Consider the following 13,766-nt stretch of genomic DNA (forward strand, 5'->3'; position numbering starts at 1 on the left):
ATTATCTTGGCATTCTGGAGAGAAATACAGTATACTGCCCAGGGTCAGAGAGCTGTGTCTCAGTCGCAGGTCATGGCTCCTCCAGCAGGATAATGTCTAGAAACATCTGATGTGGCTGCTGAGCCCTGATACTAACGCAGAAGAACATCTATGAAAAGAGCTGAAACTGGCAGATGGGAGAAGGCGCCCAGCACAGGTGTAGGCCTACCTTCAGGTCTTTGTAAGAGCCATAAAGTCAGTTCTATGATTCGACAGCTTTGATTATTTCAGAGAAAAGTTGTTAGAACAAAGGTGTGGCCGGATGATGCATATTATTTGACCCAAGGCACAGCATTGTGTGCCATCCTAGCACTCTGTATTGAGACACACGCATCTAACTGTTTCAGCGGAGAGAGAGGGGAGACGCGAGCAAGGCGGGAGGAGTGCTGTGCGCAACGTCGGTGCCAATAGGCGCAGCGCTATCTAATTAAACCCCTGCCACGTAATCCCAACGACACAATTCCCCTGTTTAAATCCACTCCACCGGCGGACACCACTTAAACACACTGTCCTCCGCTGTTATCCCGTCCCGTTCCGGCTCCTGGAGGAGAGGAAACGCCAGCAGCAGCAGGACCATCTCCGCACCGCGGCGCCGTCACTGCTGCCTCTTGCTTGCACTCTAACATGGTTTACAGGGCTCGGCTGCTGTAGCCAACGGGCGCTTATTCAGTCAACCGGTGCACAGATGTGTGTGATTGTGCAATAGGAATAGCAGCAGTAGGATCCAGGCTGAAATTTCGAACAGTCCAGCAACACGGTTCATCAGGAGGTCCGGAGGAAGGCGTCCAGACTGAGCCGAGCATCCCTGCATCTCTAATCGGCTGTCCTGCACAACGGCCCCGCCGAACCAGAGCAGGGATACTCTCATCCCCAGCTGCACCAACACCACCCCGGTTTAAAAGGGTAAGGAAGAGGGTTGACACTGTTATTATCCATCGCAGATGTTCAGCCTACCATAATATTGTTTTCTGTGATCCTACGCTGAAATCAGCTTCTAGGAAAAGCGTTGCACACTGTTTAGTTTATTCGCTGAAACGTTTCGTATTCCGGCTGTATGGAGACAATAAACCATGGAGTATGGGAACATTCCCGTATACACCCTGCAGTTTGGCTCATTACAGTAAGAAAGATGCTTTGTATATTTACGCAAGATCTCAGGACGAGCCTCTTTCAAACTAGTGCTTTAATCGAACAACTCTCACTGATATAAAAGGAAGAAAAACCAATTTTCCGAAGCCTATAGGACGATAGCTCCATAAGCCTGCCATTTTTATGAATGATCTTAAAGCGGGACGGCTCTCCGGATCTTCCAGCTCTTAGACATGCGGCGCATTCAGCTCCCGTGTCTCTGAAAGAGGGAGACTAGGAGAAAAAGCATTCTCTCAGTTTCTGCCGTAGGACTGCTACTCTCTTGATCACTGCCTAAAACATCCTGTTCAGAGGGTGTCCATAATGAGTTCAATCATTACTGCTAGTATTCAACAGCATATAGAAACATATTCCTAATAGGCCATTGATTTGTCTTTTTGTTTCCATATAAAGGTTATAGTGATCTTGATCAAATATTCCTCTTTTGTTTTACAGTAGCTGCATATGACACCTTCGCTGTTAGTGCAGTTTACCTACAGAACAGTAGGATTATTGATACCAAATGATCAAGTCCTTAGTTCGTTTCTCTAAGCCTCAGGTTGGGAGCTTTGCAGATTGTCTCAATATGTTGTAGTGCTGTTGGATAATAACAGCCTGGCCCATGAGGTGTGGCAGTGCAACCTGCTATCTCCACATCTCATTGAATAGAGCTTCTCTTGCTGACTGACAGCAGTGACGGGGTCTAAGTAAATAGAATAAGAAGTGAGAGCCCAGTGGCCCTGGGGTTATACAACATGCCATCTTTAATTATTCTCTGTCACTGATGTGGTTAGGAGGTGGTTATCAGTGTGCTGCACTGATATTATACATTTACTTCTATGTTTCCTTTCCTAAATGCCACCCAGCTGTTGCACACCTTCTGAATAATCTTTTCAGATTTAGCTGGCTTCTGTCAGGCTGGCATCAGGCACTGTCAAGTGCAATTTGCAGAGAAAATGTCTCCTGACTCCACACAGGAATATTCAATGGGCTTACATGAGTGGCAGTTGTAGGGTCGAAAGGCACTGTGGTCACTCTGTACTTGTCATTTAGGGCAGCTAATAATGGAAAAATGATGAGTGAGTTGATAATGTGGCTGTTACTGGGTCTGACTCCAGGTTAATGAGAATGTTTTGTGTGGCGGAGACACGGCCCTGACAAATTGATCTGTATTTGCGGATCGTGTCCTAAGGAAAACTGCTCCACTTAATGTGCTGGGGCTGTGAAACAGGCACATCCTGCTGCTTATGTTTCGGTGGGAGAGGCAGCATTTAGTTTGCATGTCCTAATGCTAGTCTAGTTGTTACATAAGAGAAATATGTGCTGAAGCACTACTCTCTTAAAAACACACTCGCCTGCACACACACCACTCTTAAGCTGTACATATACACATAAGTTGAAACAACCGTGAGGCATTAACTACAGCACAAATGACAGATAGTCTAGGCGTGTTTCACTGAGACAGGGTTTCTCTCCCTCTGCCAAGTGGCAATATCATGCATTCTCCTCTGTATGAAATGCATTTCTAGCTATATTCTGTACAATCCTGTCCAGTGTTGCTCATATAAGTGACCTTGCTCTCATATGACACTACTAGAAGACTCTTGACTAGGCACCCCTGACCACATGTGTGCAGGGAATACATACAGCAAGTACATAACATGAAGGTTACTCTTAATTAGGGCTCCTTGCATGACTTTCTTCTAGAGAAACAAGTAAAACCTTTCAATACTAATGATATTTGGAGATCTTGGTGGAGCCAGAGCAGCTTCCAGGCTTTGGATCAGGTTAACTTCCCCCCACCGTATAGGTCTAATGTTTCTACATCTTTTGGCAGTGTGATGAGTGTGGAAGGCCAGTGGAATTTTCTCAGAGGACTGTAAAAGAACATAATCATTAGGAGAATGGAAAAGAAATGGACTTAAAGGCCCAGTGTAAAATGGCTTTGTGGTCTGGTGGTAAAACCCAGTAATGGGGAGGAAATGGTTGTGTTTATTCTTTATGAGAGTTGTGCTGCTTTTTGTCTTAGCACTGTGGCAATTAGCAAACACTGAGCAGCCACTTTCCCATCAGCCATTATGGCCATGATTGTAATGGTAATGATTGCTATTAGGCTTTGATGTATTCAGTACAAGAGACTGTCCTCACCAGAAAAGAGACAACAGCAGGTGCTTGCTCAAACACTTTGTCTTGTGCTTACTTTTTTTTTTTTTGAAAGGCAACCTTGTACCTTGCATTTGTACAAAATACGACAGTGATGAAAGTGGTGTGCCCTTGTTATACTGCTGCCATTGATGTTGTTTTGGACTTTGACAGCAGTGAGTGTGGTTTATGTCTATTTTGGCTTATTTAAAGCCCCATTTCAACAACAAGAGCTGGAAAACAGTTTAACACTTTAAATTCAATCATTGTTTTTTATTAAGACTGTGTGGTACTGTCCAAAAAGCAAACAGCCTCACAACTGTCATCAGAGGTTGAGTGAAATGTGTGAATGCACAGAAACACAGATAGAGGAAAAATCAACATAAGCTCTTTTTGAACATGGGATACACCATAGTATGTGAATATATTTATATATAAATAAGTTTCATACTAATCAAACCCCTGCTGTCATCCTGGAAGAGACCACTCCCATCATGAGGATGTTTCATCACAGGATAAAGGGGATCACTCAGAACAACTTTGTACTGATTTGCAGTGCCCTTTACCTCTAAGTGGACAAGTGGACCCACTCTATGCCAGCAGAATGCCCCCCACAGAATAACAGAGTCCCCAGATGCCCTCAGTGTAGGGGTCAAACATTCAGGTTTTTCCTTTAATTTGTCACCCATCTGTATGTGACGTCACCTTGTTTCAAATGAGCCCCGCCCACATCAACCCAGCAAGAAAAGCAATGAAAAAACATATGAAATAACCAAAACTGTTTGTACTTTGATAATTTTGTGTTAATGTTGGACCATGTTGCACCTGACTGGGGGAAATAGATTGTCAGAGTTAACCACAAGTAAGTGGTTAACTTAACAATCATCTGTATATGTTTTATTAATTTTGATCCCTACAATGCATCCCACCGATGTTGAAAGCTGACATTTCCGACTATTACAAAGCTGCAAACAACTTAGAAGGTTCTCAAGTGGTTTTCACTTTCATAAAGTTTGGGGGATTCTCAAGAGACAGATCTTTCTAAGAACGGTCCACATTAAAGCAGCAGTGGCCAAGATATGCTAACTGTATGGGAACTGCTCCTATGCAACTCAGTAACAGCTTTCAATTGACTCTCCTATCTTCTAAATGCCATAGTGTCATTCAAGCCCCATCACATGTTCGTAACGCAGGCTTTCTCTTAAAAAAAAATCAGCCCTCAAGCCAGGGGTGTTGCAAGACGTAAAGCTGTACTGGGGCCCAGGCCCCCATTACTCATATCACACAGTTCTGGATGTCTACTGCATGAATGAAATATGCACTGTGCTATATGAACGTCCCTTGCTTAGCCCACTATTCCGCTGCCATACTGCTGCTACTGAAACTGAAACAACTGCTGGTAAAGGTAAAAATGTTTGTGAAAATATTTATTTCAACATACATTAAGACCATTCTCAGCATGTAATTATGGTGTAAAAATCTGGCCCTGTATTGCACATTTCTTTGCATTTTTCTGCATTTCACAATAATAAAATGTATTCATTAAATACAGAATGAATAGTCCAACCTTAACATAAACTGCTATGTGTGATATATATTATGCAACATACTTGGCATTCACCTTATTTCCTGTAGTACACTAATAAATAGCATTTTAAGAACTCTAATTGACTTCACATTCAACCTCCACTCCTGGTTATATTCTAGCTAACTAAACTAAAGTTACCTTGTCTACCAACTACAGCCAGGTCTCATCTCTCCGAACGTCTTCCCTGTCTCGTCCTCCTCTAAAGACTTTTCTTATGTCCATCTACAGGAATCAATAATGTTTGAGTCAAAATAAGATTAGCTGTATTAAACAAATAGTCCCTGTCACATACCCCAGTCCATTGCTTTCTTTTGTTTCACGTGCCAATAAAGGGATTGTTGCGTGCACGCTCCAATGCACCAGCTATGACATGCATACGTGTACACTGAACCCTGACCACTGTGCCTCAGCTTGTATTTTGCTTTGACATTCTGGATTAGAACAATCAATTCTTTTCCTGTTATTATCAATCTAATTTAATCCACTGCCAAATATAGTATCTTATTAAAACTGGAATGTGTGTTTTTACCGGGGCACAGCAGACCAATACTGGGGCACACGACCCAGTAAAAGGGATCTTACGATGCCCATGTCTTAAGCCCTAGCTGAGATAACCCTGATGACATCACTATGACATCATTAGGATGATTTTCTCCAGAGCCACAGAGGACATTATACAACTGTCTTCACAGGTTGAGTAGTGCTCCTCATTATGAGAAACTGGAGTTTATGTGCAGTGGTTCTTTAATAAACTACAGCAACCATAATTCATTGTGCCTAGGACGATGCACCCTTAAGCTAAATTATGTTACATCTTCATCAGTGAGCCTGTGTAAGCCTTCTCTCTGTGTTTTCATATATAGGGGAGTGGGAGGTGGCCTTCATGGGGTGACACGAGGTCTGTGTTTCCCATGTACGCTGCCGGCCATATAATCTGCCCTGATCCGACTGGGAAGCAGCAGCTCCTGCACATCAGACGTGCAGCCAAATCCCAGTCTGGCCCTGACAACAAAGATTTTACCAGTCAGTCCGAGGTGATGCTCGATGTATCTTAGAGCACAGTCAGGGATGAGTTCGAACATCCTTAATGTATGAATTAATCTGGATATGGAAGTTGTTATAAACAGACTGGACCGATTTAAATTAGTACTAAACAAATCAGACATGATGCTTGAGCAACATGTTCAACTCCCCTTGTTGTAGGCAGCTACAGTTGCTCTGTCTCCAGTGACTCCAATCAAAAGATACCATTCTAGAATAATTTGACAGAACTGGTTTATGGTTCCTCCTTGTCTCCTAATAAAACCATGAAATAGAATCAGGGAAGCACTGCAAAAGAGCAGTGGGTTAAGACAACAGAAAAAAGAGTCACATGAAAGCCAGTAAGAAAAGTTCAGAGTGGAGTTTTTTTTTAAATGACAGTAGTTCTGCTAGTTCATCTCCTGGTCTCTCCTCTTCTGTCCTTTAGCCATTAGGAGGCTGAAAGGGCAACCAGTTACTCCCAGAGCTTGGCATGTAGTTTGGCTAATGAAGCCGGCGGGGCAGAGTGTATGTGCGTGTGCTCTTCAGCATAAAATGGTCATTAAGCGATAAGTTGTGGTGGAGAATACACATTCACTGCACACTTCACCAATACCTCTATTGAGATCATATCTCAAAGCAGCTCTCCCTCTTTGCCTCCATCTTTCCTCCTCCTCTGCCATCTATCATTTCTCTCCCAGACCACAAGACTGTTTCCCTGCCTCCCCTTTCAAATCTTTCTCTTATTTTTCTCTGCATCTCTCCCACTCAATCTTCCTGTCCCTCTTCAAGTTGCCTTTCATCTTCCTTCAGTAGTTTTTTATTCATCTCGTCTCTCCTGGCTTTTTTAAATGGCTCCCTGAGAAATAAGAGCAATTACTGCCTTTATTCTGAGAAGCTGTACAGTAAGCATAACAAAAATATTTTCTGTCCTGTTCTTATGGGTCCCCCGACTCCTCATTCATCCAGAGCTTTTCTCTCGATTTAGCTACCTCCCTCAAGCCTGAGCAGAATGTCAGGAATTTTATGGAAGAATAATCATAGGCTACCTCAGCCGCATAAATATAAACGCAGTGGCAGATGTTGGGCCTGTATTGAAGGTATATATGAAAGTTGAGCTATATTGCCACAGTGGGGGAAGTGAAATGAAATGTTCCAGTTGAAAAATTATAACCTGTTTCATACTGTGATGGCAGCAATTAAGCTCAGTGTTTACTCTTGCTGGACTCTCGGGGCAGCAACAGAGTGAATATAGAGAAATCAATCCAGCGCCGGCTACCTCAGATACATTTACAAGCAGTCATAATGAGTGCAGACTCATTTCTCCGGCTGCTGGTGCAATCACATAGCAACCTTTTTCTGTGGAGCAGTGAGCAAAGGAGTATTATTGTGTCAAGTCTGTTCAATTAAATGTGCTGTCTGGCTCTCAGGGCCCAGCATGATGCTCTTGAAACTGCTATGAAGATTATGTTTCTTCATTTCACAGTCATAGGTTTGTCTGTGTAGAAGTGAATATGACTGCATGGATGGTGCACATGTGTGTGGTATTGTTATATTATTCAAATGGGCTAATGAGGTGGCAGCTACGTTAATGAGGAATTGTCTTTATGGGTTGTTATTGTAATATTGTTATAGTAAAGCTGGGGGCTGGAGCTGATCTCAGCTGATATTGTGTGAGAGGAGGGGTACACCCTGGACAGGTCGCCAGTGTAAAACAGGGCTGACAAATAGAGACAGACAGTTACTCACATGCTAACCACTGCACCACCATACCAAGCCCAGTGATATTCAGGTTATAATATAAAACAGAGAAAAGCAGAACATCTGGATTCATGGAAAAGCCAGAACCAAAGAATTGTTCCTAAAAAATGACTCAGAACAAATCATTGCAACTAGCTGGTGTCTCTCTGTCAATTGGTTTTTATTTTTTGGCTTTTATCGTCCTTTGTACATGAGGCATCCATGCAATAGAGAGTCAAGTGCTCTCATTGGACGACCCTGTATAAATAAGAGCTGAATGGATGTGGTCCCTCACTTCTGTTCACAGCTCTCACGCTTACCTTTAAAGCTGCATTAACTAAGATTTAGCACAAATTCAGACAAATCAACTAAAAAATTGTCTAGAAGTGTTTTATCCCTGCTGTACTAACCCCCCACCCCACTCTGCTATCTTCAGACCTTGTGTTTATTTTTTTCCTTCTATGGGCCGTGTTGTTAAAATCCACACTACACCTTTTCCACACCAAAAGCATCCAAAGGACTAAACACACTAAACTGATGCAGGTGTGGCTTTCTTCCTGCTACATGCGTAACTACTCTATCCGGCTAACATGCATATGTCGGCATCATTAGAATGCTAGTGTTAGCCTTTAAGTTTTGTATCTTTGTATCGAACTATTCTGGTTGTAATTTGCAGTCATTTCAACGGACTGCAGCATTAGTGTTTTATTAGCGGAAACCAGCATTTTACTGGATTATCATATGAAGTCATTTAGCCTATTTTAGCTTAGTTTTGGTCCAGTTTATGTCTGACATAACACTGCTGCCCATGTAGCATTTTAGTGAGAAATTGTTAAAACACAACTAGAAGAGTGAGGAGTTAATTCAACTATCAAAGCGTAACATGAAATTTCTCTTGTTTCACATATAACTCCCAGTTATGTGTGTCAAGCATACAACACTGAACGTGATGTGATAGTGGCCGGAACATTAGTGCCGAATCAATCTTACTGAGAAAAAATACAAACAACGTTAGACGTACGTACAGCGCTAAAATGTAAACATCTTTATAATACAAACAATGTTAGACGTATGTACAGCGCTAAAATGTAAACATCTTTATCTGACATTGTGTCGCTGCAATGCCACCAAAAACCATGTTCTCTATGGGCTCTATATTCCATATGCATTAGTTCTGGAGCTGGTTATTACTGCTGCGCTATCTGACTGCTACAACTGTTTCCAAGTGTCCTGACCACATACGACATAGTTTCAGAGACAGAGCAGAAAGGGCAAGGAGGAACAGAGGGGGAAGAGGAGGGGATACTGCTAGAGTGTGTTTCGACTCTCTCTTAATGGTAGAAAATTAGAGGGAGAAGTTAGTTAATGCAGCTTTAAATAAAAGTTACTTTAAAGACAACCGAATAGAATGAAGATTCTAAGGAAGGATCTGTCATTTATGCTTCTGAAAGAGGCATCCAGTGCGAGTATCCAATGTAACTATGAAATTACACGTAACAGCTTGAAACAGTTGGAGTGTAGTGACTACTTGTGCTCACAATGGGAGAGTAGGTTGATCAGTTTAATTCAAGGGAACATATTTTTATTGCATGTCACAGTTAATTTAAACTCATACTGCTTCACTCCTGAAGTAATACTCTTAATAGAATTGGATTCAGCACATCCGTCCATCCATTATCTATACCGCTTATTTCTGTTTGAATAAAGAAGTAAGATACCCAGCTAACATCTGATCTTTACAGACCTGTCTATGATAACCTGATTTAGTCAGAAGAAGCTTTATTCACACTCTTTCATCATCCACAGTTGAAAATAATACATGCTAAATTAAGCACAGTTTAGTTTCATAATTCTTCCAAATGTGGCAGAACCTTTAATTAATACAGTTTGTTACCATGTGACATCTGATAGGACGGCACGTTTACATATGTTGTGCGATCCTCTGCTTGTCACAAAAATCCAAACACCTTTTTCCATGTCTCTCACAGCCTGAGATAAATAGATTGGTTGTCAGCTGCAAATAGAACAGCTTCTGCCTTTTAGATATGGCAGAATCTCAGCAGAATACTTTTAGTTTATCAAAACTGAGTAGGTGTGGGCTTCAATGGAAGCAGTGACAGTGAGTGCTTTGCAGCGTACCAGGCTGTCACTGATCAGAGTGGCATGCTGCTGTGACTCTCCACGTTGAAGATGGGAGTTGTATCTCTGCTGTTGCCTATAGACAGAGACAGGAAAGAAAAACAAAGGGTGGAGAAAAGAAGAGAAGGAAGCGACAAACAGAGCAACATGAAATGAAAAGTGCAGATTGTGTATGGCCTCATGGAGCAGAAAGTCTCACTGGTTTGTTGCCTTAATCCTCATTATGGCTAATACTGTGATGTTAAGCTTATGGATTGCTTATACAGCAATAACTATATCATATTTCATGTGTTGTTGGTGTCATGTGGGCTTTTTCAGCAGCTGTAATTTGCAATGTCGTATTATTAATCAAATATACTAGCAACTGAGCTTCAGCTCAGTTAAGCAGCTCATCCGGTTATGAACTGTGTATTAATACAGGAAGTTATATTGATTTGTATTTATTGGTCTAAGCTTTCACACAAACCCAAAGTAAAAATACTTTTGTAACAAACAACTGAAGACATTTCTAATGAGTTCTAGTTTCTTTTTAATGGTGGTGTTTCTGCTACCTCACTGAACTACAAGCTAATTTTACTGTAAAGCATTTGCAATACATTTACTGTAGTGACTTAGCGTTTTACTGTGCCAGCAAGCAGCCTGATTAAATCCATTATTTTTTATCTGTGGTGCTGAATCCAAAATGCTTCCTCATATTACTACCTTGGTGTCATAAGTATCTATTTAGCACAAGTCTGATTTACTTTGTTTATTGAAATAAATGAAGACATTTATCCACTAAATTGTGAAAAATTTGAATTTTGCTGTAGTTTAAAAATAAAGACTGGCCTGACTGATATAGCATTGTTATAATTTATTATCATAGACATGATGTTACAACTGGACATTTCTTGAAACTGTTACACTATGTTGTTTTTGAAGACTTTGTTTTTGGTGGGCAATGAATTATAATGTGAATTAAACTCAATTAGCACTGAAGATATATGAAACATAGTATGTCATACAAGGCCACACATATATCAGCAGATGATATGCTGGAGGCTTTGTGCAGTGAGTTACACATATTTTTCCTAAGGATCCTCTGAATGTTGATCAGATTAATTATGCGGTGCTAAAATAATAAAAAAAGAACCATGATTATAAAAATGCAGTGACAGAATTTCTTATCACCCAGATGTAGTAAAGAGTCACACTCCCACTAGTCGGAATTCACAGCTCTGTGGTAAAAATGAGAAGCTCGGGGGAGCCACTAACTAGCTACGATGTGATTCTTTGCTCGGTATCAGCAGACTGATTTGTAAACTTCAGAGCCTGCAGGAGATGTGGAGGGAGGATGCAGAGTGTAAGAGAGTCTGTAAGCAAGATGAGGAGTTTTGTGAATATGTGATCTTTTCATCTGAGCCCAGCATGTCAGAACTGTACAAGTCATGGAACTGCATTGTGGAACATTGCCATCATGCAGCTTGTGGGCCTCTGCTGGCGCAGCATGGTTACTTGTGAAGGGGAAATTCTCACCGAGTTGGCTCTTTGCCTTCCTGTCAATAGTCGAGGCTTGCTGGTATTTTTAGATACTTTGTTTTTTTTGTCACCAGCAGAGGAAATGTGAAAGTGAGACTCGTAATATGGCGAGGTGGTAGAGCACACTTTGCCAGTCAGCTGAAGCATGTGCATACATTAGGTCATTTTCTAAGATCTTATTAGAGAATTTATGGACTTGTTTCCACACTGAGTTTCCTGGTGTAGCATCACTCCAATCCGCTTTGAAACTTGCTGAATATGTGGTGCTGTATCATCGACTATATTTTCTTTCTTTTTTTGGGAAGAACATTCATTTATTAATTTTGCCTTTATTTGACAGTCAATTGCACACAGAAAACACACCATAATCAAACTGTGGATTTTGCCTTATATTAATGTGATGACTTTTAGGCAAGAGCTCCCAGGCCTGCCCCCTCCCCTCCTGTTTTTCTAACCCCACACATCACTTCCGCTAGACGGATACACTTCAGAGACTGCCAGGTGTAGCACACCAAAGAGATTTTCTCAGAACAACTCTGCATTATGTAAAGATAACAAGAAATGTACAGAGCACAAAAGAGCAACATGACATGGTATGAACAGTATAAAGTAATATGTCAAACACACACACCGTTCACCTACACACTGTAAACACATACACTGCAAAACCTGTAGTTATTTTTATAGATTCACTCAATACATTTGTTATATGAGCCCCAGTGTCAAAGGATATGTTATAAAAGTGAAACTTGACCTAAGAAGTAAATGGGGGGATGGAGTCGACAGCTGCCTGTGCCGGCCCTTTTCACCGAGTGATTAGAAAATGTCACAGTAGGTAGGATGCTCCAAGAAAGATGCGATGACTAGAAGCACAGAAAGTGGGAGACAAAATATGGAAGCCAAAGGGGTCTTAACCTTGTCGTCTATGTGTGCCAGCAAGCAGCTGGTAAATCATGATGCTCCTGCCTTTTCCATCTGCTTTGCACACCCCTGTCAACAGCTCCATGTGATCAGAGCATTTTCATTTGGGTTTTTCAGTATAACATCACTCTCTTCCTCTATATATCATTTTTGATTTATTTTTGGATCTTCCTCATCAATGACAAAGTGACTTGAGTAATTTGTTGTATCAGACAGTGGCCATTTTTCTCTATTTGCAGTCATTTCTGGGTCTAAACCCTTGGGCCCCTGGGCCTAGTAGGCCTGCTCAGTAATTCAGCCATGCTGGCCACATTGTGAAAGAAAGCACAGTGACTTATGAGATATAATTTGGTCTAAGAAATATCTGAGCTGTGTCACTGTAGTATCAGCTAAGAGGAGACACCTGGTTGCACTAGCTGTTCCTAAATCAATTACTAACTTTACTTTGTATAAAGTCTTTTCTAAGTTCTTATAAGCTACTGTACTGAATTAGATTCCACAATTACAACTTAAGGAATGTTTTCAGTGATGTGGTAAGAAAATATCTGTAGTTCTGGCATTAAAGGCCATCAACTATATAAACAGGAAATCTTGCCTAGCAAGCATTGCAAGATGTGCCACAAGTTCCAAACAGACCAAACTATACAGTAGTAGCCCTACATTTAGGGAAATATTCTTCCTATGACAGTGTGATTAGCAACCCCCTAGCTTAGCTCAAATACCGAAAACAGGAAAACACAGCCTCGGGTAACTAAATACTCATACCTGTACGAGCACCTCTAATCCTCACTAACACATTTTTATACATATCATTCATTACCTGCCAACAGAGCCACACTTTGTGCTGCAGACATTATCATATAACTCTAAACAAGAAAGTAAATGTGCATATTTCTGAAGAGAAATAAAATACATTCTAAGTGTTGGTATAATATTTATTTATTTTTCAGTTAGTAGTAAGCCAACGTTGATTTTGTCAGGTGGTTCAATTGCACAGTATGTCCATATGCTATTATTTTGGTCTCTTAAGCTAAACCATGGGAGGTGCCACATCTTGCCAAAACCTCCTGATGTCCATGTAGCTGCCTGTTTTTTTTTACTCCTTGTTTCTTATTATATAACAATCCTTGACCTGAATAAGTGAATAATTGCCTCCAGCAAAGAAGGAAGTTGATGCTTGGAGAATAATTACCATCTTCATCTTGGGAGGTGTGTGTCTTTGTAGTGTGTGTTTTTGTGACTACATGGCAATGGGTGTGTGTGATTCCTGCACATGGCTGTAACAGTGCCTTTGGGGCTCTTGTGGCTGTGCTGGTGCAGCATGCTGCTCTGGGACATGAGCTAAAATACACTTCGATGCCTCGAAAGCCCTTCACACTGAAGGCCTCTCTCAACAAGGGATGCCCCCCTTTGAGAGTCCTCGGAGAGCTTCGAAAACAGCACAGTAACCCTTTCAGCACTCAGTCCTTTTGAGAAAATTCACTTCCCCTACAACATGATACTGCTGGCCAACTGAAAGAAGAGAGGATTA

General features: G+C 41.3%; 1 protein-coding gene across 2 annotated transcripts in view; it reads left to right on the forward strand.

Moving 5' to 3' along the window:
- The first annotated feature begins 343 nt into the window (after nucleotides 1–343).
- Nucleotides 344–13,766, forward strand: part of hpca (hippocalcin) — a 40,318-nt gene continuing 26,895 nt past the window's right edge. Inside the window, exon 1 of one of the 2 annotated variants that reach the window (XM_020624855.1) lies at nucleotides 344–942. The gene's annotated coding sequence lies outside the window, so the exon portion shown is untranslated. The remainder of the gene's footprint in view (nucleotides 943–13,766) is intronic. The other variant, XM_020624854.1, reaches the window with a different exon arrangement.

This window comes from Monopterus albus, unplaced genomic scaffold (assembly GCF_001952655.1).
Source record: "Monopterus albus unplaced genomic scaffold, M_albus_1.0 scaffold340.1, whole genome shotgun sequence".
Taxonomy (NCBI): Eukaryota; Metazoa; Chordata; class Actinopteri; order Synbranchiformes; family Synbranchidae; genus Monopterus; species Monopterus albus.